General features: G+C 35.4%; 1 long non-coding RNA gene across 1 annotated transcript; it reads right to left on the minus strand.

Moving 5' to 3' along the window:
• Positions 1–744: 744 nt before the first annotated feature.
• Positions 745–23150, minus strand: LOC130455038 (uncharacterized). Its single transcript, XR_008912824.1, has 3 exons — positions 21832–23150; positions 4515–4663; positions 745–1445 (listed from the first exon to the last, which is right to left on the minus strand). It is a non-coding gene; the product is annotated as an uncharacterized LOC130455038 (long non-coding RNA).
• Between the last annotated feature and the right edge of the window lie 2346 nt (positions 23151–25496).

A 25496-nucleotide genomic window follows, 5' to 3' on the forward strand; every position in this document is an offset into this window, starting at 1 on the left:
ATTTTTTTGTAATCCAAATTCTCTTCGTCCTTCCCTAGGCATCAAACAATCTAATATTGATTATTCCAGTGTTGTCATGCAATACAAATTTCTCTATTCCTCATGTTATGAAAAAATATATCACACATGTAAGAGAAAACTCATGAAGGAAATGAGGCAAGAAATGGCCTGGTTCAATCTACATTCAAACTCTGACAGTTCTTTCCATGACTGTGGATAGCACTTTTCATGGCCTCATGATTTTCTAAAATGTATTCCCAAAGAACAATTTCAAACACAATCTGAATATGAGTGGCATTAGGAAAAATAAGTGTATAAATTTCCAAGGTGATCAGGCTGAAAGAGAGAGCATTGCGTTGGATGCATGTATTCTTATCAGTTTATTTAAAACTTAGTCACATTATTTTTTTTGAAGGGGAAAGCCAGTGACTGAGATGTATAAATAACAATGTGGTACTCAAGGGCCAAGAAATCATTCTAACTCTATTTTCATCAACAATCAATGCCTAAATACCTTTGGTCTAGCCAAATTAAATATATGGCAGGAATTGAAGATGGTTCAGAAGAGAATAAGGAAATAAAACTAGGAAAATCTGAATTTGTTTAGCATGAATAAGAGAAAACTGATAAAAATATAAGGTAATATAGATCCAGCACTAGGTTACGTAGACTCAGAACTAGAAGGGAACCCATAAAATCTAACCTTTTCATTTTTACAGAAAAGGAAACTGAGGACTACAGTTAAGTCACTTGCCCAAAGTTTCACAAGTAGGGATTAGCATGAGGGTTTTGAAGCCAGGCAAGGCCAATTTTCATGGGTATGAAAAAATATTACAGATCACAGGGAACCTGAGAAAGCCATTATACAATCTCATTAATAAAATAACAAGATTTAGGCTTAAATCCCTAGATAAATTTAAATTATTATAGGTATCTTATATATTCACTTCAATTTGACATGTTTAGATCGTGGGCAATACATAAAGTTTGGACAAGATAGGATCCCTGTTCTTATGCAACTTTGAGAACATGCTAGTTATTAGAATTTGTGAAATCACAGATTTAGAATTTGAAGGAATGTTAGGGGGAATTTTGTTCAGCTTTCCTTATATTGCCAGCAAAAAAGCTAATATCCAGGGAAGACTTTTTTTCCCCCTCATGCTATACAGAGTGCATAGCAAAACTGTAATCCAAAGTGAATTCCTCTCATTCCAGATCTAATCTTCTTTCCATTATCCAACTCTGGGACTTTTCTTGATATTTTCAACCATTTTTGTTACCTACAAACACAGATATGCTTTTGAGAGGAAATGAAAGAAAACAAGAGAAAAATGTCCATATTAAGTGTGATTTTTGGCATATATCTGGATTTCTTAGAGAGAAAACAACATTTGGAGGAGATACTTTTTTGAGAAAGAAGGGTGTCCAAAACTGAAGAAGGAAATCTATGAAAAAAAAAAAAGAAAGTATATGTTTTATTTCTTTGAATCAGGTAATGTTGTATGTTTCAAAAAACTCTAGCCTAGTATTTAAGAGTCCTGGTTCTAAGTCATTTTTCAGGAGAAAAAAAATGAATGTTATCAATAGTCACATTTAAATTTTTTTTAATCATTATGATTAGAGAAATGTAAATTAAAACAACTCTGAGCTACCATCTCAAGCATATTAAATTGTTTAATAAGACAGTAAAGGAAATGAAAAATGTCTGTTGGGATGTAGAAAAGCAGAGAATTAGAAATTCTAATATAGAATAAACATAAATATATTAAATAAATATATAAATACATTCCATATATAATATATAATTTGTATTCTAATATAAATATATAAACATATATTTATATGAATATCTCTCAATACCCCAAATAGCTGCTATAAATAATTTTATACAAATAATTCCTTTTACACTTTCTTCTATCTCTTTGGGATACAGACCTATTAATACTATTGGCTAAGTCAAAGACTAAGTTTTATATCCTATTAGGTATAATTCCAAATTTCTTTCCAGAACAAATGAATCAATTCACAACTTTACTGACAATTACATGGGACACATAACCTCTCTTTTTGTGTCTGTCTTTCTGTCTGTCTGTCTCTCTCTCTGTGTATATATGTATGTATAACTAGCCTTGGAGAAGTTGATTCCCCTCTTGTGGATTCATTCTCCTCCTCCTCCATAAGGTAAAGAGAATGGATTAGAACAGGTTTAAATTTGTTTGTCTATTTGTTTGTTATTGTGGTTGTTTTTAATCCAGGATTCATGAAATTGCACATACATGTATATATGCCAATAAAATAACCATTTCTAAACAAATGTCCTTGTTATAATGAGGTGCCTGGTGAATTGATCCCAACGATGAAACAATGACCAACATGTAAAACATAAGAGGGAGTTTATTAAACAAACTGCAGTTTAGGCTCAGCACTCTAAAAATGGCTCAAGCCCTGACTCCAGGACTCGAAGGTCTTTTATACACTGGAGTGAAGAGGAACTTCTATAGTTGGGGGAGTGAACAGGAATTTCTGGGGTAGGGGGAGTGAACAGGAACTTGACAGGAACTTCTGGGGCTGGGGTCATTATCAGTTCCTGGCATATGTCAGGATGTGATGACTTGCCTGCAGAGTTTATATGGGTGGAGGGGGCAGGGGAGGGAATAGGAGCTGGTTCTTCAATAACATGTCTTTTATTTCATTCATTTAAAAACATTATTCTGAGAAGAACTTTAAAATCTTCACCAAACTACCAAAGAGATTCATGATACAAAAATACTAAGAACCCCTAGACTAAGTGATGTCTCCAGGTTCTTCTAACTCTTATCAATCATTAATAGACAAGGACAGACTTTAAGGTCTGTTCTACATGCACAACCCATGCATATCCATCCAGTATCCATACATCTGACTTATGTTTTATTGATTTTTAGTTAGAAACTGCTCAGCATATGTAATTTAATAATTATAGATATGCTTTTAAAGCAATCTCAAAAGGTGATCTTTGCCACCATCTTGGTGATGTAATTTGTGTAGCATTATTATCTTTGCTTTTCAGAGTACTTAACTGAGACCCAGAAAATGAAGTGACTTGCCATATGACAATATAGCAAGTGTCAGTTAGGAGCAGAAACTCAGTCTTCTGATGTCTACCCTTATGCATTTTCTACTAAATAACTCTGTTTTTCACTTTGTAAAGTGAATAAATTTTACTAATATGAAGAAATATCTCCTGGTTCTTGTGTAAAATTCAATCCAATTCAATAAACATTGACTTAGTAACACAAGGTACATCCTGGGGTTGCTAAGACAAAAAATGAAAAATGGCCCCTGTCCTCAGGGAATTTATGTTCTACTAGACACTTTAGCCACTTAAAGCATCAAACTATTAGTGCATTTGTCATGCAAATCAGAAAATGCCTTTAGTACCAAAGTTATAGAAGAACTAAAGTCATTTTTTCAAAGGTGAAAAGAATTAGATTATGGAAATAAATGACATATACTTTACAAAGTGCTTACCACAAGTATTTTTATGAAGTAAAAGTACAATTACAATTGTCATTTTGGTTTTAGAAAGAAGGAAGATAAAACAGAGAGACATAAAAAACAGACTTTCTAAACCAGTCGGTGCTCCTTTCTCTATCAGCATACTCTTTCTTGTGTATCAACAGAAGCCTAGGGTTATATCTTCTTTGCCCTTTGTCCCTAAGGGAAAAAAGAAACTCTACTAGGACCATCACCCTGATCCTGAATTTAGGTCTCTTTTAATGCTGAGAACCTGGATTATAAGAGAAGACCAGATAATATACTTCTGGAACTCACATTTTCATCTTAATACTATAGTCACTGAGTTGTGACTGTCTCACCCATTCCTAATGCCAGTTGACTCATTTCAGAAGCCCAAATTCAGGACTCTATTTATGTACAACAAAAATGCATATGTAAGTCAAGCTAACAAGTCAGCATTGAAATCATTCTTGCTTTTTGGCTTGTTGCTGTCATCCTAACAGCTGCACATGATGGATGCTGTCTTTAAAGTGTTTTACCAGGTTGCCTATGAATGATGCACTATAAAATTAAAATCTGGCAGCCTTGGGAGTCCAAGGCAAGGTATTAAATACTCCAATGATGATGATGATGACAGTGATTATGATAATAATATTTGTAATGATCATGGCTGACATACATAGCATTTTCTGCTTCTAAAACAATTTGTTAGAAAAATGTATATAGCCATTATCCCTTGATCTTTACAACCGTTTGTCTATGTGTGAAATATACTTATGTTTGCATACTGTATATATATATATTTCTATGTAATTATATATACATATTAATACTTTAGGTGTATATGTATATACATATATTTATTTATGCACAAGTCTATGTATTTGTATGTGCATATAGGTAACTAAGTAGAACCAATACTCAAACTCTAAATTCAGTACTCGTTCCTCAATAAGTCTAAATAATAATTAGAACATACAGTTGGAGTTGGTTTGATGGAAAAGAAGTATACTTACTTTTTTTCCTAAGGTGTATTATAAGAGATGTGAATAAGCATTACTCAGAGCTTCTAATTGATCTTTGAGGACACATTAGTAACTGGAAGGATGAGGATTTATGTGATGATTATCCAGGCCAGGCTAAAGGATTCCACAACCCAAAATCCCTAAAGTCAAAGGGGTTGAATAGGATCATAGTATTAGAGCAAAGGGTAATCAGGGCCTTCACATAATACACATTCTGTATTTTACAGAAAAGGAAAATTTAGATTGAATAAAGCAACTTGCCCAGGATCACATAAATAATAAGTGTCAGAATTGAAAATTTGAATGCAAGTTTTTTTTCTCTCCAAATCCAACATTTTCCAATTTTTCATGCCTATGCCTATTTTATATGTCCAGCATCTATTGAAAAGGTACAAATACATGATTACTTCTTCTGTTCCCATACCCATCTGACCACTCCTTTTTGTATTCATTCACTTTCTCATCATTATTGGCATAGCTCATCTCTGGGATATACCTCAGGACTGTGTCCTTGGGTGTATGTACTTTGACTGACTTCCATAAACTCACATGATTTTATATATAAATTTATATATATATTTTATATATAAATGACTCTCAGATCTTCATATTCAGTCCATTCTCTCCCTCATGTGTATATATATATATATATATATATATATATATATATATATATATATATATACACTAAATTGCCCTTTTCTGATGTGTTTTTAAAACTAAGAACTATAAATAAAACTATATATCTCAACATGTTCAAAACTGAACTCATTATCTCAACCACTCTCCTCTTTGCTATTCTAATAAGTCCCTTACAAAATTCTCAATTTCTATTTAGGAAATATTATTGTTCTTTTTCTCAAGTGTGCAACATTGACATTATCTCTGACTCTTCTTCTATTTATCCCCAAATCCTTTTACACATGTTGCTATAATCACCTCCACAATATATTTATCATCAGACCTCTTCTTTCCATCCACATAGCCATTACCTTAGTTTAGGCTGCTAACATAAACTATTGAATTAGCTTCCTTTTAGGGGTGAGGGGGATACATAGCATTTATTCTTTTTTTAATTATATTTAATTAGATGATTTAGAATATTTTTCCATGGTTACAAAACTCATCTTCTTTCCCTCCCCTCCCCCTTGCCCACTCCCATATCTGATGCACAATTCCATTGGGTTTAACATGTGTCATGGATCAAGAGGTATTTCCTTATTATTGATAATTGCACTAGGGTGATTATTTAGTCTACATCCCCAATCATAGCCCCATCAACCCATGTGACCAAGCAGTTGCTTTTTTTTCTGTGTTTCTTTTCCCACAGTTCTTCATCTGTATGTGGACAGCTTTCTTTCTCATAAGTCCCTCATAATTGTCCTGGATCATTATATTGCTGCCAGTAGAGAATTCCATTACATTTGATTATACTACAATGCATCAGTTTCTGTATACAATATTCTCCTGGTTCTGCTCCTTTCACTCGGCTTCAATTCCTGGGGGTTGTTCCAGTTCACATGAAATTCCTCCAGTTTATTTTTCCTTTGAGAACAATAGTATTCCATTACCAACAGATATCACAATTTGTTCAGCCATTCCCCATTGGAGGTCATCCCCTCATTTTCCAACTTTTTGCCACCACAAATAGTATGGTTATGAATATTCTTGTACAGGTATTTTTCCTTATTATCTCTTTGGGATACAAACCAAGTGCTATGGCTGGATCAAAGGGCAGACAGAGTTATAATGCCCTTTGGACATAGTTCTAAATTGCCTTCCAGAATAGTTGGATCAATTGGCAACTCCACCAAAAATGCAATAATGTCCCAATTTTGCCACATCCCCTCCAGCATTATTACTTTCCTTTCTTATCATGTTAGCCAATCTGCTAGATGTGAGGTTATACCTCAGAGTTGTTTTGATTTTCACTGTATGAGATTTAGAACAACTTTTCCTGTACTTTTTAATAGTTTTGATTTCCTTATATGAAAATTGCCTATTCATTTCTCTTGACCATTAATCAGTTGGAGAATGGCTTGATTTTTTTTGTACAATTGATTTAGCTCCTTATAAATTTAAATGATTAGACCTTTGTCAGAAGTTTTTGTTACAGATTGTTTCCCAATTTATTGCTTTCCTTCTAATTTTGATTGCATTGGTTTTGTTTGTTCAAAACATTTTTAATTTAATGTAATCAAAATTATTTCTTTTTCATTTTGTACCTTGTTCTATTTCTTGCTTGGTCTTATCTTTCCTTTCCCAAGTATCTGACAAGTATAATATTCTGTGTTCACCTAATTTACCTATAGTTTCCTTCTTTATGTTCAAGCCATTCACCCATTCTGAGTTCATCTTGGCGCAGGGTGTGAGATATTGATCTAAACCTAATCTCTGACAAAAATATTTTCCAATTTTTCCAGAAGTTTTTGTGAAATAGTGGGTTTTTGTCCCCAAAGCAGGGATCTTTGGGTTTATCATAGACTGTCTTGCTGAGATCACTTACAACAAATCTATTCCACTGATCCTCCCTTCTGTCTCTTAGTCAGTACCATATTGTTTTGATGTACACTGCTTTATGGTACAGTTTAAGATCTGCTACTGGTAGGCCACCTTCCTTCACATTTTTTCATTATTTCCTTTGATATTTTTTATCTTTTTGTTCTTTCAAATAAACTTTGTTATTTTTTTTCTAATTCAGTAAAAAAAAGTTTCCTGGTAGTTTGATGGGTATGGTACTAAATAAGTAAATTAGTTTGGGTAGGATTATCATTTTTATTATGTTAGCTCATTCTACCCATGAGCAATTAATGTTTTTCCAATTATTTTGATCTAGTTTTATTTCTTTATTTCTTTTGTAGTTGTGTTCGTATACTTGATGTGTTTGTCTTAACAGGAATATCCCCAAGTATTTTATACTGTCTATGGTGATTTTAAAGGGAATTTCTCGTTCTAACTCTTGGAGCTGGGATGAGTTGAGAGTATATAAAAATACTGATGATTTGTGTGGGTTTATTTTATATCCTGCAACTTTACTGAAATTGTTGATTATTTCCATTAGTTTTTTAGTTGATTCTCTAGTATTCTTTAAGTTTACCATCAAATCATCTGCAAAGAGTAATACCTTGATCTCCTTATTGCCTATTTTAATACCTTCAGTTTCTTTTTCTTCACTAATTGCTACTGCTTAGTGTTTCTAGTACAATGTTAAATAATAAAGGTGATAATGTGTATCCTTGTTTCACTCCTCATCTTATTCGGAATTCCCCTAATTTATGCCAATTGTAGATGATGCTTCCTGATTTTACATATATATTGTTTATTATTTTTAGAAAAAGTCCTTCTATTCATATGCTTTCTAGTGTTTTCAATAAGAATGAGTGTTGTATTTTGTCAAATAATTTTTCTGCATCCCTTGAGATAATCAGGTGATTTTTTGTTGGTTTGCTTGTTGATATGGTCAATTATGTGAATGTTTTTCCTAATATTAAACCATTCTTGCATTCCTGTTATAAATCCTACCTGATCATAATGAATAAACTTTATGATCACTTGCTGGAGTCTTTTTGCTACTATTCTATTTAAGATTTTTGCTTCTGTGTTCATTAAGGAGATTGGTCTGTAGTTTTATTTCTCTAATTTTTGATCTACCTGGTTTTGAAATCAGTACCATATTTGTGTCATAAATGGAATTTGGTAGAACTCCTTTGCTTATTCTGTCAAATAGTTTGTAAAATATTGGGATTAGTTGTTCTTTGAATGTTTGATAGAATTGTGAATCCATCAGGCCCTGGGGAATTTTTCTTAGGAAGTTTTTTGATGGCTTGTTCAATTTCTTTTTCTGATATGAATTATATTTTAAAGTATTCTATTTCTTCTGTTAATCTAGGCAATTTATATTTTTGTAAATATTCATTCATATAGAAGTGTAAATCTGTGGAAACTATTACTACTTGTTGCAATGACTGAATGCTCTGGCTTGAGACTAGAGAGCAACTGCTACAGGGTAACCTGATGCTGCCACACAAGGGAACTGCTACACAGGAGAACTGCTCTGGGGAATGCTCTGGTGTTTGCCTACTGATCCCTACTGATGGCTGATGGAACAACATATCTTTCTAAACTCCTCTTCCCTTTCACTCCCTCCCTTCTCCAACCCTCTGCTCCCTACTCCCTCCTTCACCTCCCAATTCTTCTTGAAGCATTTGGCTTCTTCCCTCCTGTGAACACCAAAACTGTAAGGATAATTTTAGAGTTTTGACTTAAAATCTAAAATAAGTGGTCACCATGGGAAATCCCCAAATATGAAAATACCCAAGTCAGCTGGGATTTATGGAGATTTTAATTATTAAAAAAAGAAGACATTAAGGGAAGGAGAGAGAGAGAGAGAATTAATTTAAACTGCTCTGGCTCTGGTTGAACCAAGCAGTAGAAAAAGGCCTAGGCCATTAGACCTGAGCCTAAGGGAGAACAGTGTCAGTCTTTATCACTCACCACAAGACCATCTCCAAGCTGGGTTCTTCCACTCTGAACTGAAATTACTCTTCGAACTGAATTCAATTGCCCCTGAACTATTCCTTCACCTCCTTTTAAAGAGATTTTTCTCTTATGTTACCTCCCCTAAATTTTAACATCTACCAATCACAATAGATGCTTTTTTTCAGGACTGCCCATTTAGTTTTCACCTTCTTTGGTTTTCACCTTCTCTGGTTAGATTAAATCTTCTGAGTACTTCACACCTCTTTATTAAGCTTGCCTTTTGTAAGTTACTTGACCTTTTTAGGTACTAATTTAACCTTTACTGGTACTTAACACCCTTTTGTATTAGATATAAAAATAGACCTAGCTTAAGGTTCTAGCTTTACTATAAGGTATGAGTTGGGGACTTTCATTGTTCAATCATGAATTTACAACTTTATCTTCCCCTAAGGTACTTATTTGGGTTTAATGAATTTCTAACATACCCTTGTATAGACCCAATTTAAAGTAATTTCTATCCCACAAGTATGTAGGGCAGAATGCAGTAATATTTTATTTACCCATTTGCAGCCAAGACTACAGGAAGTTGCCATAATATAAGAAAGAAAAGGAACTAGAATTTTATTTTCATAGGAAGTGTCATTCCCTCATTTTTTTTCATTCTCAGGGATATAGGGAGCCAGGATGATAGTCAAATTTTTGGTACTTATATGAGTACTTCACAAAGAGTGTAGACACTCTACTACACAAAGAGTGTAGAGTCCTACAACTTAACATATGTCAAAAGTCACAACCTTAAGTCAACATTAATATTTCCTGTGTGCTCTTTTTGGCACTATTCAGGTTAAGTCTGTACTCCTTGTTTTTATCCCATTTCCTAGAATCAGACACAAACATTAATCATAGTCCCATAATATTTTATCAATAAATGGCAGGTTCCCATAATTTAAAGCTTTTGGGTATGCATTGATATTATAGCAAGTATATATATATATATATATATATACATATATGTATATATTAAACTTACTGCAGAAAACATAATATTGATTGTATGAAACTTTAGTTCACACTCCCCCCTAAGTAAACTATAAAGATCTTCTTTTCTTTTCCTTTTTCAAGTACGGGTTTATTGGGATAACAGGATGGGAAACTGAGGAAAGTGGGGTGAGGGTTTCCATAATATATAAGGGAAATTTGAGAGGGTTATGGAAATAATCCAGTAACAAAGGTGAGAAGAGGAACAGTTAGAAGAATGGAGGATAACAGCTAAGATCATCTTTCTTATTTTATAACACCATCAAGGTCTCTCAGTTTCTCCTGGTCAGATTAAATTCTCAGAAAGAGACAACCAACTCAAAAGCCAAGTTTTTCCTCTTCTCCTCTCTTTGTGGCCATAAAAACCCCAACTCTTGGTCAGTCAAAATCTCAGAGAGCACAGTGGTCTCCCCTTGATCAGAAAGCCCCCAAAATCAAGCCAACACAATCAGGGTTTTCAGCCAGCCTCAACTGCCAGAGAGAGAGAGAGAGAGAGAGAGAGAGAGAGAGAGAGAGAGAGAGAGAGAGAGAGAGAGTGACACTCCCAGTCCCCTCCCCCATGTCAGCTCAACTGCCTCTCCTCCTGGGAACATTCCAGTTTAAAATTGTCATCTTGATTGACAAGACAGGTCCCTAGCTTAGTCTCTTGCATCTTGGCTTGTCTTTCAAAACCTTTCTCTCTTCATGCCTCTTCCACAATATGACCTTAGATTGACATATTTATTTCCATGTAATTGGGCAAACTGGTCTTTAATGATTGCCTTAATTTCCTCTTCATTAGAGGTGAGGTCTCCCTTTTCATCATGGATATTGTTAATTTGGTTTTCTTCTTTCCTTTTTTTTTACTAGATTGACCAGTCCTTTGTCTATTTTATTTTTTTTCCAAAGTATCAGCTTCTAGTTTTGTTTATTAGTTCAACAGTTATTTTACTTTTGATTTTATTAATTTCTCCTTCAATTTTTGGGATCGCTAATTTAGTTTTCATCTGGGAATTTTTTTAATTGGCTCATTTTCTAGTTTTTTAATTTGCATGCCCAGTTCTTTGACTTCTGCTCTCCCTGATATGTCAATATGTGAACTAAAGGATGCAAATTTCCCCCAGACTACTGCTTTTGCTGCATCCCATAGATTTTTAAATGACGTTTCATTATTGTCATTTTCTTCAATGAAATGATTGATTGTTTCTATGATTTCTTCTTTAAGAGATTTTGGAGAATCATATTATTTAATTTCCAATTAATTTTTTATTTCCTCTCCCTGTACCCTTACTAATTATTATTTTTATTGCATTATGATCTGAAAAGATTGCATTTACTATTTCTGCTTTTTTGCACTTGTTTGCCATGTTTTTATTCTCTTGTACATGGTCAATCTTTGTTTACGTACCATGTGCTACTGAAAAGAAGGAGTATTCCTTTTTGTCCCTACTTATTTTTATTCATATATCTATCAACTCTAATTTTTCTAAGATTTCATTCAAATCTATTACCTCTTTCTTGTTTATTTTTTTATTTTATTTATCCAGATCTGATAGAGGAAGGTTCAGGTCTCCCACTAGTATACTTTTACTATCTATTTCCTCCTTCAACTTTGCTAATTTCTCCTTTAGAAATTTGGATGCTATACCATTTGGTGCATACATGTTGATTACTGATATTTCTTCATTGTCTATACTGCTTTTTTTATCAGGATGTAATTACTTTCCCTATCTCTTTCAATCAGATGTATTTTTACTTTGACTTTGTCAGATATCATGATTGCAACTACTGCCTTCTTTTTCTTCTTTGGAATCCAATTGATTTTGCTCAAGCCTTTGACCCTTAACCATGTGTGTCTACCTGACTCATGTGTGTTTCTTGTAAACAACATATGGTAGGATTTTGATTTCTAATTCACCCTGCTAATTTCTAATTCACCCTGCTATTTTCTCTCATGTAATGCATTAGTTCATCCCATTCACATTCACAGTTATGATTACTACCTGTGCATTCTACAACATTTCAATTTTTCTCTCCTTGTCCTGCCCTTTCCTTTTTCACTATTTCCTTCTATACCAGTGTTCTGTTTTTAATTAGTCCCTCTATCCCCAACCTTCATTTTACTTTCCTTTCTCCACCTTCCCTTCTTATTCCCCTCTTATTTTTCTTTTGGGGTCTTATTAAGCTACCCCACACTCTCCCTCCCTAGTATTATTACCCTCCCTATGACCCTTTCTGTCCCCTCCATTTTTATCCCCCTTTTATTTTTTAGGGTCTATTAAATTCTCTTCCCCCTCTCTTTCCCTCCCTTTTTTTAACTCCCTGCCTCATTCTCCCCCCTTAGTTTTCCCCTCTCAACTGCCCTATAGGGTAAGATAGCATTTGATTCCTCAATGGATCTAGATGCTCTTCCCTCTTGGAATTGATTCCACTGAGAGTAAGGTTTGAGTATTACTTTTAGCACTCTCTTCCTTTCCTTCTTATAGTTATATTCTTTCTCTCCCACTCCCATGTGCCTTTTTGTGTAGTATAGATTATCCCAATTTTCTTATTCCTTCAAGTTTCTCTGGGTGTCCTCTTCTCTCCTTCCTTCCTTCCTTCCTTCCTTCCTTCCTTCCTTCCTTCCTTCCTTCCTTCCTTTCTTTTTTTTCTTTCTTTCTTTCTTTCTTCCTTTCTTTCTTTCTTCCTTTCTTTCTTTCTTTCTTCCTTTCTTTCTTTCTTTCTTTCTTTCTTTCTTTCTTTCTTTCTTTCTTTCTTTCTTTCTTTCTTTCTTTCTTTCTTTCTTTCTTTCTCTTTCTTTCTTTCTTTCTTTCTTTCTTTCTTTCTTTCTTTCTTTCTTTCTTTCTTTCTTTCTTTCTTTCTTTCTTTCTTTCTTTCTTTCTTTCTTTCTTTCTTTCTTTCTTTCTTTCTTTCTTTTCTTTTTTCTTTCTTTCTTTCTTTCTTTCTTTTCTTTTCTTTCTTTCTTTCTTTCTTTCTTTCTTTCGTTCTTTCCTTCTAAGTGCCCCAATCTCTACCTATGAATAATTTTTCTAACTACTATAATAGTTAATACAATTTTTGAGAGTTACAAATAGCATTTTTCCATAAAGGATTTATAAATATTTTGGCCTTATTGGCCAAACATATGGCCCTTAAAGGAAAAAAAATAAGACTCCTCTCTTTCTTATTTTCTTTTCATATTTCTCTTGTTTTGTTTTTGCTTTTGTTGTTTTTTTTTGCTGTCAAATTACTAATGTAGTTTTATTGAAACACTTAAACCTTATAAGTTCCCTGTGTTTTCTATTATTCTCAGCTTCTGACATTGACAAAACCTGAATATAACATAGACTAGCTGTGAGCAGTGCAATCACCATTGGGTTGTCCAGATTTTTTTTCTTATTTTTCCCTAAGGTAGTTGTTTCATTTTATTTCTTAGTAGGACAACCAGTATGAGGTTGATAGGGAAAAAGAGGGAGGGGAGAAGAATAATGTCCTTTTACATCCTTCTTCCTGCTTGCAGAGTATTGATTATAGCTAAACATTATTGCTGCCCTACCTTTTATCTACAGGTTTTATTGCTAAATCATTATTATTAGACAATTCCTCTAATGAATGTAATTATGACCAAGTCATTTTGAATTTTTGGTACACTAAGAACCATTCACTGCAATAGGGAATAAAAGAAATTCCTTAATGATACCTTTTGTCTTTAAGAAGCCATTAAATGGAATTTAAGAATGCAATTTTGTTGTTAAATAACTCCTTTCAAACTCAGTAATCAAATTTTCTGTTTAATTCTGATCTTTTCTTTACAAATATTTGGAAGTTTTCTATTTTGTTGAATGCCAATACTTTCCCCTGGTTGTATATAGCCAATTTTGATGGGTAGGTGATCCTTGGTTATATATCCAATTCTCTTGCCTTTCTGAACATCATATTCCAAGTCTTGTGGTCTTTTAGTGTGTTAGGCAGCCAGATCCTATGTAATCCTTATTGGTGCTCCTCGATATCTGAATTGTTTCTCTTTGGCTTCTTGTAACATTTTCTCCTTAACTTGGAAGCTCTTGAATTTGACAATTAAATTCCTGGAGGTTGTCTTTTGAGGATTTAGTGTAGGTGATCTATGGACTCTCTCAAGGTCTATTTTGCCCTCTTGTTCCAGAACTTCAGGGCAGTTTTCTTGGATAAATTTTTGTAGTATGATGTCAAGGTTTCTTTTTGTTTCCAGGTATTCAGGTAGGTCTATGATTCTTAAATTGTCTCTCTGAGATCTGTTTTCTATGTCAACTGCCCTCTCAACGAGATATTTTGTGTTGTCTTCTGATGTGTCATTCTTTTGACTTTGTCTTATTAATTCTTGGTGTCTTGTGAGATCATTGGCTTCTACTTGCCCAATTCTAGTTTTTAATGACTGGTTTTCAGCTAAGATCTTTTGATTTTCCCTTTCAGTTTGGTTTATTCTGCTTTTCATGGTTTCCAACATGTCATTTCTGGTCTTCAATTTGCTTATTATTTCATTTGATTTCTGGGCTTCAATTTTCAAGTGGGAGAGCCTGTCTTAAACTGTTATTTTCTTTTTGAACTATTCCCCACTTTTCTTGCCACATCTCACATTTTTTTTCATAATCTTGGATTTAAACTTTTCAAGAACTTGTGACCAATTTCCATTTTTTTCCCCAAGGTTTGGGTGTGTTTTATTGTTTGTCATCTTCTGCTGTCTCTTTTTTAGTCTGGGTTTTTTTTCTGCATAAAAATTATCAAAGGTTAAGGTTTTCTTCCTGGGTTTTTGTTGTGTTTTTTTTTTTTGGTGTTTGTGGATTTTAGTTCCTGGGATGTGGGTGGCCATTGCCTTGTTCCTTCCTGGTCAAATGTCTAACTGAGGAATGTGGGTGATCTTTGTATTGGGCTCTGGAGAGGTTTTAGCCCTGAGAATATTTTTCCCTGTCAGCAGTGTCCACTGATCTTAGTGGCAGGTCCAGCCCCTAAGAATTTAAAGATTACCTGGAAAAAGTCTCAGTGTGGAGTGTAGGCAAGTCTCTCTATTGAGCACTGAAGAGGTTTTTACTCACAGGCTATTTTTTGGGTCTCTGTGGCATTTTATTTTGAGCCACTTCTCTCTGCCCAAACTCTGCATCCTATCTCCACATTTCCTCAGCCTCCTGAGGTCCCTAGTATTGATGCACTTACAGGCAAGTCCAGTCCCTGAGAACTTAAAGATTGCCTAGAAGAGGTCTGGGTCTGGAGTGTAGATACGTCTCTATATTGAGTACTGGAGAGGTTTTTGCCAGAAGGCTTTTTTTGGTTCTCTCTGGTGTTTTGCTGTGAGTTGACCCCTCTCCCCAAGCTCTGCAACCTATATCAACATTTCCTCAGCTTTCCAGTGTTTCAAGTCTATTTTCTTTTAGGAGTAAGTCTGTGTTGACCTCAGCCAGCCTCCCTCCTAGAACTTAGAAGTTTGTCCTGTGCTTGCTCAGACTCTGGAAAGGTAGGTGAAATGAGGGAGGGATGATGAGCTTGCCCATTGGTGGGGGAAATTTAGCTGCCTTTTTGTGTGGAAATGCCCTAATTTTGACTACCTTCCATGCTTTGCCCAGCTGTGGAACTCCTTCACTCATTTGACTTAGGTTTAGTCATTTTAGGCACTGTGTCTCGATTGGTAGAGAGGAGAAGAAGAGCTCTACTTCTACTCTAGAGCCATCTTGACCCAGAAGTTGCTTCCTTTTTTTTTTTAAAACATAACCTTCCAACTTGGAATTAATACTATGTACTGGTTCCAAGGTAGAAGAGTGACAAGGGCTAGGCAATTGAGGTCAAGCGATTTAAGGGTCAAAAACTAGGAAGTGTCTAAAACAAGATTTGAACCCAGGACTTCTTGTGCCTAGGACTATGTCTTTATCTACTCTGCAATCTAGCTGCTCCTTATAAGTTTTCTTATTGCTATCATTACTTCATCTCTTTCCACTTCAAAATTGTTGTTTGTCCTTCAAAGAGGACCAATGACATAATGAGATGATATCTTGACATGAATTGGATTTAAGTGAGGCAGAGTTGCAGAAAGCTGTCCCATCGCTCTTTCTTCAAGAGTCATCAAAATCCAATGGTAAAACAAATGTTAGTAGAGCTGGTGATGGTTCAGGATGTGGTGGATGACCTTGCATATTTGATGTCTGACCTAGCTCTAAACACTCCATAGCATCTGCTTCAGCCAGTTTCATGGCCATCATAACAAATTGTTCTCATCCTCCCTTTCCATCAGGGAAAGTCTTCATATGTTGAATAACACTGAAATGTTTGTGGCCCATCAGTTACCCTCAATTTAGGTTAGCTCATCTGCTGAGATGGTTTGCAGGGGTGAGGTGTCTATGTATGCTTCTTGTAGCCACAGGTGAGAGTTCAGTATCTCCATAGAACTACCAACTTGATTTTCCTTAAGTATATATCTCCCAATCACTCCCTACTTAGTAAGCTTCATTGGTTTTCTATTTCCTCTAAGATAATAAACAGACAATCAAAATAATAAATAAATGAATAGGTCAACAGACAGACAAATAAATATATAAGTGAATGCATAATTAAATAAACAAACACAACAAACAAAAAAAAGACAAATATAAAGACAGATCTAAATGGAGGGATGAATATAAAGATAAATAGACAGGCAGTCAGACAAATGGACAAATAGAGAGATAGATAGTCAGATAGTCTGATAAAATATTAGTTGGATCTCACAACCTGTTTTTTCCTAACTTTCTATCCTGATTATGCATTACTCCTTTCTTGAATTCTATGGTCAAATCAAATTGACTTTTTCTTTTACTCCCCACATAAAGCACTCTATCTTCCATCTCTTTCTTTTCACTAGCTCTCCTCATACTTGAAATGTATTCCTTTTTTTCAGCCTCTTCTTGTGTTATTCTTTTTTAAATTATTTTATTTGGTCATTTTCATACATTATTCATTGGAAACAGATCGTTTTCTTTTCCTCACCCCCCATTCCCCCTAGCTGACTCTAGATTTGTCTGGGTAGCACATGTGTCCTTGCTCTGAAACCATTTTGTTGTTGTTGGTATTTGCATTAGGGTACTCATTTAGTGTCTCTCCTCAATCATGTCCCCTCAACCTCGGTAGTCAAGCAGTTGCTTTTCCTTGGTGTTTTTACTCCCTCAGTTTGTCCTCTGCTTGAGGATAGTTTTTTGTTCTTGTTGTTGTTGTTGTTTGTGTTTTTTTTTCTCGTAAATAACTGCAGATTGTTCAGGGACATTGTAAAGCCATTACTGGAGAAGTTCATTATGTTCTCTTGTACCACAATGTGTCAGTCTCTGTGTAAAATATTCTCCTAATTCTCTCACTCTGCATAACTTCCTGGAGGTTGTTCTAGTAGCCATGGAATTCCTCCACTTTATTATTCCTTTTAGCAGAATAGTATTCCATCACCAACATATACCACAATATGTTCAGCCATTGCCCAATTGAAGAGCATCCCCTCATTTTCCAATTTTTGGCCACCACAAAGAGTTCAGCTATGAATATTCTTGTACAAGTCTTTTCCCTTATTATCTCTTTGGGGTACAAACCCAGCAGTGCTATGGCTGGATCAAAGGGAAGACAGTCTTTTAGTGCCCTTTGGGCCTAGTTCCAAATTGCCCTCCAGAATGGTTGGATCAATTCACAACTCCACCAGCAATGCGTTAATGTCCCTACTTTGCCACATTCCCTCCAGCATTCATTACTTTCCTTTGCTGTTATGTTAGCCAATCTGCTAGGTGTGAGGTGATACCTCAGAGTTGTTTTGATTTGCATCTCTCTGATTATAAGAGATTTAGAACACTTCTTCATGTGCTTATTAATAGTTTTGATTTCCTTAACTGAAAATTGCCTATTCATGTCCCTTGCCCATTTTTCAATTGGATTATGGCTTGGTTTTTTGTACAACTGGTTTAGCTCTTTATAGATTTAAGTAATTAGACCTTTGTCAAAGGTTTTTGTTATGAAGATTGTTTCCCAATCTGTTGCTTTCTTTCTAATTTTAGTTACTTTGGTTTTGTTTGTACACAAACTTTTTAATTTGATGTAGTCAAAATTATTTATTTTTCATTTTGTGACTCTTTCTAAGTCTTGCTTGGTTTTAAAATCTTTCCCTTCCCAAAGGTCTGACATGTATACTATTCTGTGTTCACCTAATTTACTTATAGTTTCCTTCTTTATGTTCAAATCATTCACCCATTCTGAGTTTATCTTGATGTAGGGTGTGAGGTGTTAATCCAAACTTAATTTCTCCCACACTGTCTTCCAATTTTCCCAGCAGTTTTTATTAAATTGTGGATTTTTCTCCCAAAATCTGGGGTCTTTGGATTTGTCATAGACTGTCTTGCTGAGGTCATTTACCCCAAATCTATTCCACTAATCCTCTTTTCTGTGTCTTAGCCAGTACCAAATTGTTTTGATGATCGCTGCTTTGTAATATACTTTGAGATCTGGGACTGCAAGGCCACCTTCCTTTGTATTTTTTTTTTTCATTAGTTCCCTGGATATCCTTAATTCTTTATTTTTCCAAATGAACTTTGCTATGGTTTTCTCTAATTCAGTAAAATAGTTTTTTGGTAGTTCAATGGCTATGGCACTAAATAGATAGATAAGTTTGGGTAGGATGTTCATTTTTATTATGTTAGCTCATCCCACCCATGAGCAATCAATGTTTTTCCAATTGTTTAAATCTAGTTTTAATTGTGTGGAGAGTGTTTTGTAGTTGTGTTCATATAGTTCCTGTGTTTGTCTCGGCAGATAGATTCCTAAGTATTTTATATTGTCTCGGGTGACTTTAAATGGAATTTCTCTTTCTAATTCTTGATGCTGAACTGGGTTGGAGATATATAGAAATGCTGATGACTTATGTGGGTTTATTTTGTATCCTGCAACTTTGCTAAAGTTGTTGATTATTTCGATTAGCTCTTTGGTTGATTTCCTAGGATTCTTTAAGTAAATCATCATATCATCCGCAAAGAGTGACAGCTTGGTCTCCTCATTGCCAATTTTAATACCTTCAATTTCTTTTTCTTCTCTAATTTCTACTGCTAGTGTTTCTAGTACAATATTAAATAATAGAGGTGATAATGGGCATCCTTGTTTGACTCCTGATCTTATTGGGAAGACTTTGAGTTTTTCCCCATTGCAGATGATGTTTGCTGATGGTTTTAGATATACACTGTTTATTATTTTTAGGAAAGGCCCTTCTATTCCTATACTTTCTAATGTTTTCAATAGGAATGGGTGTTGTATTTTGTCAAAGGCTTTTTCTGCATCTATTGAGATAATCATGTGATTTTTGTCAGTTTGCTTGTTTATATGGTCAATTATGTGGATGGTTTTCCTAATATTGAACCATCCTTGCATTCCTGGTATGAATCCTACCTGATTGTAGTGGATAACCCTTGTTATGACTTGCTAGAGTCTTTTTGCTAGTATCCTATTTAAGATTTTTGCATCTATATTCATTAGGGAGATTGGCCTATAGTGTTCTTTCTCAGTTTTTAACCTGCTTGGCTTTGGGATCAGTAACATGTTTGTGTCATAAAAAGAATTTGGTAGAACCCCTTCTTGACTTATCCTGTCAAATAGTTTGTATAGTATTGGGGTTACCTGTTCTTTGAATGTTTGATAGAATTCATTTGTGATTCCGTCTGGACCTGGGAATTTTTTCTTTGTGAGTTCTTTGATGGCTTGTTCAAATTCTTTTTCAGATATGGGGTTGTTTAGGTAATTTATTTCTTCTTCTTTTAGTCTAGGCAATTTATATTTTTGTAAGTATTCATCCATATCACTTAGATTGCCATATTTTTTGCCATATAATTGGGCATAGTAGTTTTTAATGATTGCCTTGATTTCCTCTTCATTAGAGGTGAGGTCTCCCTTTTCATCTTGGATAGTGTACATTTGTTTTTTTTTCTTCCCTTTTATTAATTAGACTGACTAGTACTTTGTCAATTTTATTTGTTTTTTTCAAAGGACCAGCTTCTGGTCTTATTTATTAAATCAATAGTTCTTTAACTTTCAATTTTATTAATTTCTCCATTGATTTTTAGGTTTTCTAATTTAGTCTTCATCTGAGGGTTTTTAATTTGTTCACTTTCTAGTTTTTTAATTTGCATGCCCAATTCATTGACCTCTGCCCTTCTTAATTTGTTTATATATGAACTCAAGGATATAAATTTCCCCCTGAGTACTGCTTTGGCTGCATCCCATAGGTTTTGAAAGGATGTCTCACCATTGTCATTTTCTTCAATGAAGTTATTAATTGTTTCTGTGATTTGTTCTTTAGGTAACCAGTTTTGGAGAATCATATTGTTTAATTTCCAATTAGTTTTTTATTTATCTCTACATGTACACTTGCTAATTATTATTTTTATTGTATTATGGTCTGAGAAGGTTGCATTTATTATTTCTGCCCTTTTGCACTTGTTTGCAATGATTTTGTGCCCTAGTACATTGTCAATTTTTGTGAATGTACCATGTACTGCTGAAAAGAAGGAGTATTCCTTTTTGTCCCTATTTATTTTTCTCCATATGTCTACTAACTCTAATTTTTCTAAGATTTCATTTGCTTCTCTCACCTCTTTCTTATTTATTTTTTTATTTGATTTATCTAGTTTGGATAGTAGAAGGTTCAGATCTCCCACTAGTATAGTTTTTCTATCTATTTCATCCTTGAGCTCCTCTAGTTTCTCCTTTAAAAATTTGGATGCTCTGCCATTTGGTGCATACATATTGAGTACAGATATTTCCTCCTTGTCTATACTGCCTTTTATCAGGATGTAATTACCTTCCCTAGATTTATTTTTACTTTGGCTTTGTCAGTTATCATGATTGAGTCTCCTGCCTTCTTTTTATCAGTTGATGCCCAATAGATTTGGCTCCATCCTCTTACTTTCACCCTATGTGTATCTACCTTCTTCATGAGTGTTTCTTGCAGACAGCATATGGTAGGGTTTTGGATTCTAATCCACTCTGGTATTTGCTTGCATTTTATGGATGAGTTCATTTCATTCACATTCAGAGTTATGATTACTAGCTGTGTATTTCCCAGCATTTTGATTTCTACTCCTTGTCCTGCCTTTTCTTCTTTCACTATTTCCTTCTATACCAATGTTTGTTTATAGTCAGTCCCCCTAAATCACCCCCTTATTTTACTTCCCTTTCTATCCCCCTCTGTTCTTATTCCCTCCCTTATTTTCCCCTGTAGTCTTTTTAAAATCCCCCCCACCTTCTCCCTCCCTTGTACTGCTTCCCTCCCTGCCAGTCTGTTTTTTACCCTTCTACTCTCCTATAGGGTGCAGATCTATTCTCTTCCCCAGTGGATTGGATTGTTCTTCCCTGTTTGGGTCAGTTTCAAAGCACATAAGAGTTGAGTATTTCCTATCTCCAACCTCTTTACCCTTCCAGTGTATCGATGTTCTCCCCCCTCCCGCCATGAGCTTGTGACATATAAATTACCCCCATTTGTTTCTTTTCCCATTTCTTTTACTCATAACCTCCTTTTTTAGCTCTAGTCATGTATATATATATATATATATATATATATATATACATACACATGTATATGTATTTATGCATGCATATATCTATATACCTATTTATGTCTTATCCTTTCATCCTATACAGTTTGTCACTGTTCCCTCTGAGTGTAATTCTTCCAGCTGCTCAGGTGATAGCAACAGTTTTTAAGAGTTACCAATGACCTCTTTTTTTATAGGGATACATATCATTTTAACTTATTGAGTCTCTTAAAATTTTTTTTTGTTGTTGTTTTGTTTGTTCCTTTCATCTTTTTTTAAATTACCTTTTGATGATTCTCTTGAGTTCTGTGGTTGGACATCGAATTTTCTGTTCAGGTCTGGTCTTTTATTTATGAATGCTTGGAACTCTTCTGTTGTGTTGAATGACCATACTTTCCCCTGTAAGAATATAGTCAGTTTTGATGGGTATTTTACTCTTGGTTGTAGACCTAGTTCCCTTGCTTTCCAGAATATCGTATTCCATGCCTTTCAGTCCTTCAGTGTGGATGCAGCCAGATCCTGTGTTAACCTCACCGTGTTTCCATGGTATCTGAATGGCTTCTTGGCAGCTTGTAATATCTTTTCTTTCATCAGATTGTTTTTGAATATGGCTATAACATTTCTTGGTATTTTCAGTTGGGGATTAAATATAGGGGGTAATCTGTGGACTCTTTCAATCTACACTTTCCCCTCTTGTTCTAGGATCTTGGGACAGTTTTCCTGGATAATTTCCTCTAATATTATGTCCAGGCTTTTTCTTTTGTCGTGGTCTTCTGGTAGTCCAATTATTCTTAAATTGTCTCTTCTTGAACGATTTTCTAAATCATCTGTTTTGTGAATGAGATGCTTCACATTTTCCTCAATTTTTTTCATTCCTTTTGTTTTGTTTTATAGTGTCTTGCTGCATTGTGAGGTCACGTAATTCCATTTGTTGTATTCTGGTTCTTAAAGATTGGATTTCCTCTCTGGCTTTTTGGTCATCCTTTTCCTTCTGGTCTGGTTTTCTTTGAAGATAGTCTTTCATCCTCTTTACCTCATCTTTCATCTACTTTGCCTCATTTTCCAGCTGGTTGATTTTGGCTTTCAAGACACTATTTTCTTGTTTTAGTTCAAGTGCCTCTGTTTCCAGATGACTTATCTTAATTTTTAAGTTCTTTTCCCAATTGTCTTCAGCCTCTCTTAGTTGTGTTTTGAGTTCTTCCACAGCCTGTATCCAATTCGCTGGGATTTCTGCTTTATCGTTTGCTGATCTCTCCCCCTCTGTCCATTTGCTGAGTAGTAGCTGTCTATTGTAGTTTCTTTCTTCTTTTTCTCTTGTTTGCTCAAATTCACCACTTCTTTACTCCTTGTATTTGTCTGTGCTCTTGTTCCTCTCATTTTTTTTTTTGTTTTTTGGAGGGACTTCAATCAGTCTTCCCTCTTGGAGCTTTAACAGAAGATCTCTTGGTGTAGTCTCTGGGGAAGGGTTGTTGGGGGTTTGAGCTTCTCTGTCCTCTTGAGGCTTTTGATTGGCTTAAAGTCCAGCAGTCAATGATGGTGGGTGGGGAGCCTGGGCTTCCCTGTGTTCTGGAGACTTTTGATGGGATTAAGTTCAGCTTGGTTGGGCTGGGTTTGCTCTGAGTTCTAAACTTCCTGGATGGCTGGAACAAATATGGAGGATCTCCAAAGCTCTGGCCAGCCTGCCTGGTCTATGGTCCTTCTAGGATGCCATCTTGACTCCGCCTCTAGATTTCTGTTCTTTCAGAAGACCCTGATCTCTAAGTGGGGAGGGGTCATGGCCTCCCTGAGCTCTAAGGGCTCTTGATGGGATTAGGTTCAGCTGGTTTTTGCTGAATTAGCCCTGAAGGAAAAAAAAAAAACTTCTTCTCTACAGTCTGTGTTGAGTGCCCAGAGACTGGCCCAGGTTGCTTTCAACATAAGCCCTTCAGAGTAACCCCTTTGCCGGCCCTGAGGTTTCTGTCCTTTCAGAAGCTCGGAGGGCTCCTGATGGGATTGGGTTCACCTGGTGCCCTAAAGCTAGAGCCTCCCTTGAGACTCAGATGGAAGGACCCAGCCAGGGGGTTTCAGGCTTCCCCCTTCTCTCTATGTTTCCCTGCCATCTTTGTTGGGAACCCTGGAGACTGGCTCAGTTTGCTTTCAAGGTTAGTCCTTCAGAATTGCCAGCCCTGAGGCCCTTTTGCCGGCCCTGAGGTTCCCTCTGCTGCCATGGCTCAGCACTCTGGGTTGGGGGGGATGGGTCTTGGGACCTTCCTTCTGCATACCCTTTAGATCCGAGTGATCTAGGGTTCTGGCTTTGGGGGTCCATACCTTTTGATCCAGGTCCAGGAGGAGGGTTTCTCAGGTCTATCCTGTTGTTCAGTTTGAATTTCAGTGTCCTGGGAGCATTCATTTTGTGATTGGTAAGGAAGGGATTTCAGAGGTCTGAACTTTCGCTGCCTCTAAGCCACCATCTTGACCAGAAGTCCAATGTATTCCTTTTTTAAAACATATTTTAAATTTAGAATATTTTTCCATGATTACAGGATTCATGCCCCCCTTCCCCTGGCATTTACCACAACTCCTGAGTTGACAAGCAATTCCACTGGGTAATACATGTATCATTGTTCAAAATCTATTTCATTCTCATTCATATTTGCAGTAGAGTGACCCTTTAACATCAAAACCCTAATCATATCCCTATTGAACTATGTGATCGATCATGTGTTTTTCTTCCCTTTTCTACTCCCACAGATCTTTCTCAGGATGTGGATAGTGTTTGTTCTTATAAGTCCCTCAATCTTAGTCCTGATTCATTTCATTGCTGCTAGTAGAAAAGTCTATTACATTCAGTTGTGCCATAATGTATCAATCTCTGTGTACAATGTTCTCTTGGTTCTCTTCCTTTTTGCTCTGTATCAATTCCTGGAGTTCCAGTAATTCCAGTTCACATGGAATTCCTCCAGTTCACATGGAATTCCTCCAGTTCATCATTCTTTTCAGCACAATAATATCCCATCACCATCAGATACCACAATTTGTTCAGTCATTCCCCGATCAATGGACACTCCCTTATTTCCCAAAATTTTGCCTCTTCAAAGAGTGTGGATATAAATATTTTTGTACAAGTCTTTTTCCTTATTATCTCTTTGGAATATAAACCCAGCAGTGGCAGAGTGAAAGGGTAGTCATTCTTTTAAAACCCTTTGTGAATAGTTCCAAATTACCCTTCAGAATTTCTGGTTAGATAAATTCACAACTCCACCAGCAATGTATTAGTGTTCCAATTTTGCCACAACCCTTCCAACATTTATCATTTTCTTTTGCTGCCATATTGGCCAGTCTGCTAGGTGTAAAGTGGTACCTCGGAGTGGTTTTATTTTGCATTTCTCTCATGAGGAGGGATTTAGAACATGTTTTCATATGCTTATTGATATTTTTGATTTTGTCATGTGAAAACTACCTATTCATGTCCCTTGACGATTTGTCAATTGGGGAATGATTTGATTTGAAATATATTCCCTCTTTACCTCTGCCTCACAGAATACTTTATTTCCTTTTAGAAAAAATCTAAGTAACCTCTTCTAAATGAAGCTATTCCTGATCTCCTTGTAATTGTTAGTGTCTACCCTCCACAACCCAGTTGCATTTAACTACCTTGTGTTTATGTTTTTTTTAAATTACCCTCTATATCCTTACATATATACTTAATATCATGGATGCTCCAAAGAAGCATGGGTCATACTTTGTCTTTGTATTCCCAATATTTAACATAATGCCAAAGCATAGTCAATGCTTAACAGTTTGCTAATTGGTTGACTGATCACAGCGTAGGCAATGATGAGTGAAAGAATAGACAACCTAATGATAAAGGTAGCAAGAACGAAGAAATAAAACCAAAATCCAATGTGTCATCTCCTCATTGAAAGAAGGAACAAGTAGGATATGTAGTCTTTGTGTGCTGATCAAGTTG

This window comes from Monodelphis domestica, chromosome 6, assembly GCF_027887165.1.
Source record: "Monodelphis domestica isolate mMonDom1 chromosome 6, mMonDom1.pri, whole genome shotgun sequence".
Lineage (NCBI taxonomy): Eukaryota > Metazoa > Chordata > Mammalia > Didelphimorphia > Didelphidae > Monodelphis > Monodelphis domestica.